The sequence below is a fragment of the Megalops cyprinoides genome, chromosome 3 (assembly GCF_013368585.1).
Source record: "Megalops cyprinoides isolate fMegCyp1 chromosome 3, fMegCyp1.pri, whole genome shotgun sequence".
NCBI lineage: Eukaryota > Metazoa > Chordata > Actinopteri > Elopiformes > Megalopidae > Megalops > Megalops cyprinoides.
Genome location: NC_050585.1, coordinates 54,815,715 through 54,820,468, shown reverse-complemented (window position 1 = coordinate 54,820,468; position 4,754 = coordinate 54,815,715). Strand labels below are relative to the sequence as shown.

Here is a 4,754-nt window from a genome sequence, read left to right as displayed (position 1 = left end):
ACAGCGGCACAGCGGCACGCGCTGAGCGCAGCATCACAGCGGCACAGCGGCACAGCGTCACGCGCTGAGCGCAGCGTCACAGCGGCACAGCGTCACAGCGTCACAGTGGCACAGCGGCACGCGCTGAGCGCAGCATCACAGCGTCACAGCGTCACAGTGGCACAGCGTCACAGCGGCACAGCGGCACAGCGTCACAGCGTCACAGCGTCACAGCGTCACAGCGTCACAGCGGCACAGCGGCACAGCGGCACAGCGTCACAGCGGCACAGCGTCACAGCGGCACAGCGTCACAGCGGCACAGCGTCACAGCGGTACAGCGTCACAGCGTCACAGCGTCACGCGCTGAGCGCAGCGGCACAGCGGCACAGCGGCACAGCGGCACAGCGTCACAGCGGCACAGCGGCACAGCGTCACAGCGGCACAGCGTCACAGCGGCACAGCGGCACAGCGGCACAGCGGCACAGCGTCACAGCGGCACAGCGTCACAGCGTCACAGCGGTACAGCGTCACAGCGTCACGCGCTGAGCGCAGCGTCACAGCGGCACAGCGTCACAGCGTCACGCGCTGAGCGCAGCGTCACGCGCTGAGCGCAGCGTCACAGCGTCACAGCAGTACAGCGTCACAGCGGCACAGCGTCACAGCGGCACAGCGGCACAGCGTCACAGCATCACGCGCTGAGCGCAGCGTCACAGCGGCACAGTGTCACGCGCTGAGCGCAGCGTCACAGCGGCACAGCGGCACAGCGGCACAGCGTCACAGCGGCACAGCGTCACGCGCTGAGCGCAGCGTCACAGCGTCACAGCGTCACAGCAGTACAGCGTCACAGCGGCACAGCGTCACAGCGGCACAGCGGCACAGCGGCACAGCGGCACAGCGTCACAGCGGCACAGCGGCACAGCGGCACAGCGTCACGCACTGAGCGCAGCGTCACGCGCTGAGGGCGCGGTACCTGTGTCTCTTGTGCAGCCGCGTGATCTTGCTGTGCAGGTGCTCCTGGTTGGGGACGAACTTCTTCCTCTCCAGGTGCTGCGCGTCCAGATCCTCATCGAAGTCACCGAGCTCTGCTGCAGGAGGGAGCACAGCCCGTCACACACACACACACACACACACACACTCACACACCCGCCTCACACACACACACACACACACACACACACACACTCACTCACACACACACTCACACTCACACTCACACACCCGCCTCACACACACACACACACACACACACACACACACACACACACACTCACACTCACACTCACACTCACACACCCGCCTCACACACACACACACTCACACTCACACACACCCGCCTCTCACACACACACACACACACACACACACACACACACACACACACACACACACTCACACACAAACCTCACACACCTGCCTCACACACCATACACCTGCCCCACACAAACCTCACACACACCCGCCTCACACACACACACACAGTCACACACACACACCCGTCTCACACACACACACACACACACACGCACTCATACACACACTCACACACACCCGCCTCACACACACACACACACACACACACACACTCACACACACAAACCTCACACACCTGCCTCACACACCATACACCAGCCCCACACAAACCTCACACACACCACACACACACAAACCTCACACACACCTGCCTAACACATACAAACCTCACAGACACACCTTCCTCATACACACCCCCTCACACACACCTGCCTCATACACCCTCTCCTCACATACACCCACCTCACACTCCCTCACACATCTCTCAATTCCACCAGCACAGAAGTCTTAAAATTCATGCTCTGTGACATAATCTGTTTTTAAAATGAACTTTTTAATATGGAAGGTTAAATTCAACATACACTGCAGTATATAGGACACCAGCAGGGCGGTGCTGTTGTCATTACACGTGAGGCTCCCATTGGACAGATCCTGCTTGATCTGCAATGCAAACAGGTATCTGCAGAAAGACAGAACACATCAGCAAAACCACACAGCTGCGCAGGTGGGGCAGGTGGGGCAGGCGGGGCAGGCGGGGCAGGTGGGGCAGGTGGGGCAGGTGCAGCGGGCAGGTGGGGCAGGTGCAGCGGGCAGGTGGGGCAGGTGGGGCAGGTGGGGCAGGTGGGGCAGGTGGGGAGAGGTGGGGCAGGTGCAGCGGGCAGGTGGGGCAGGTGGGGCAGGTGGGGCGGGCAGGTGGGGCAGGTGCAGTGTGCAGGTGGGGCAGGTGGAGCAGGGGCAGCGGGCAGGTGGGGCAGGTGGGGCAGGTGCAGCGGGCAGGTGGGGCAGGTGCAGCGGGCAGGTGGGGCAGGTGGGGCAGGTGGGGCAGGTGCAGCGGGCAGGTGGGGCAGGTGGGGTGGGGCAGGTGCAGCGGGCAGGTGGGGCAGGTGGGGCAGGTGGGGCAGGTGCAGCGGGCAGGTGGGGCAGGCGGGGCAGGTGCAGCGCAGGGCAGAGGCCTCACACACCTGGTCAGCTCTTTCTGCAGCTGTCCTGGATCCGGGGGGAAGAACTTCACTATGAAGCGGAAGGTGAGGTCACTGGTGTCTGAGAGGAGAGCAGAGGATTGTCATTGGCTCATTCCTGTCCAATCATGATGCTGCATGAGTGGGCTGATAAAGTGAAGTATAAGAAGTATTCTGCTCTACACACACACACACACACACACACACACACACACACACACACACACCATCCTACTCTCTCTCTCTCTCTCTCTCTCTCTCTCACACACACACACACAGATTATTTGGCTGCAACTGATCAGATGAGACTGAGGGCCTCTTAAAACTGACAAATCCTGATATGACAACAATAAAAAATGAAAAGCATTTTTTCCTGCTTTCATTCCAATTTCCCCAAAATGTTGGGACAGGAGCAGAACCCAGCACAGCAGAAATGAGCTGAAACTTACTTTTAACTTGTTTCAGCAGCGGCTTCAGCAGCTCCAGCCACACCTGCAATCAGAATGAAGACTCTTTCACCCTGCTGTGTGTCTGTGAAGCCCCTGACCGCACCTTCATTCACCCTGCTGTGCGTCTGTGAAGCCCTGACCACACCTTCATTCACCCTGCTGTGTGTCTGTGAAGCCCCCGACCGCACCTTCATTCACCCTGCTGTGTGTCTGTGAAGCCCTGACCGCACCTTCATTCACCCTGCTGTGCGTCTGTGAAGCCCCGACCGCACCATCGCTGCCCCACACTCACGTATCCGCCGCTGTGGTGACGGAACTCCAGCCCAAAGTACTCCTTCTCCAGAAGCTTGAGGTGTCCACACACCCTGCTGTAGAAGTCTCCTCCCAGGACCTTCGGCTGCACAAGCGAAACGGAGCATTCAATCAGCACAACAGAACAGAAGTGTATCCACCCAAGCTGTATGTGGACTTAACTTCTGAATCTCGACAGCCAAGTAAACTAAGGGAAGTCAGGTACGTAAACTGCCACATGTCTCAGTGTTACTAGATCATAATAACCATACCACACTGCAACACTACATGTAAAATAAGCAGTGAGTGATACAAGTATCAGGTGTTAGGGGACGGGGATTGAAGTGGAATTGAGATGCGGTCTGAAGAGGTGGGTCTCCAGTCTGTGTGGGAAGATGGCCAGCGATTCCGCTGTCCTGACCCCCATGGCGAGTTCATTCCAGCACTGAGGGGACAGATGTGGGACCAGTACAGATGGGATCGTCACGCTGGTGTACCGGCTGGAGGAGGAACTGGCCCAGCTCTCCCACGTGAGGTGTCCGAGGGAAAGGGCCACTCCGTCTCCTTGGGTTTGTTGAAATTTGTGGTAGATAACTGTGCTACACAAAACTGTTTCTCCAGTTTCGCATCTATGTGCTGATGTAAAAAATTCTGTCCCTGTTTGCTCTGGCAGGAGTGTGATCAGAGGAAGCTCCTCCTCCAGACTGCTGGCCGCACACAGACGGACAATCATGTTGTGAGTGATCATTAAAATGCACAACCCTCATTTCAGCAGTAAGTAGCACCGCTCCACACCGCTCTCTGAGGAGTAACTCTGTAATAACTAAGCTGCTACTCCATGCCCCTGCGTTTCAGTGCGACAGAGGGATGAATAAAATGAGGAGGAGTGAGAGCGTGATGCCCGAGGACAGAGAGGAAGTGGGGCAGCTGGAGAAAAGCGCACTCAGAGAGCTGTCCCCTGTCCCCGCGCTCTCGCGTGCCGCTGTGGCATTGATGCGCGGACCGGCCGCCGGGCGTCTCATCACAAAGCCATAATGGAGCCCCACGATGGCATCTTTCAGCAGAACACATGGGAAAGGCGCACACCCCCACCCCCACCCCCACCCCCACCCCCACGCGCCAGGGCCGACACGCGCCGAGCATCACAAAGGCATGCAGATCCCGGGGAAGCGGGGGGGGGTGGGGGTGGGGGGTGGAAGGGGACAGTGGGGGTGGCGGGTAGGATGGGGGTGGGGGGTGGTAGGTGGAGGTGGGTCGTTTTTGAGACGTTTCCTTTAGGAACTTCTATATCGCACAAATTATTTCCAGAAAATGAGAGTGGGCCCAGGGACACACACACTGCATTGCTTCTCCATGACTCGGGTACAGCGAGCGAACGCGGGCGGACAGAATGCAGAAGAAACTTTACCTCCACCTCGAACGCGCGCTCGCTGTCGTCCAGGAAAATGACGCGCACCGGCAGCGCGCCCTCCTTTGACACCTTGCGTGGGGCGGCTTTTCCGGCAGGAGTTCTGAAGAGCGGGATCCTGACCCTCCGGTCCCCCAT

The 4,754-nt window shown here is 58.8% G+C and overlaps 1 pseudogene; it reads right to left on the bottom strand.

Moving 5' to 3' along the window:
• The window catches only part of LOC118774588, a 19,355-nt pseudogene extending 14,601 nt beyond the window's left edge, over positions 1–4,754 (bottom strand).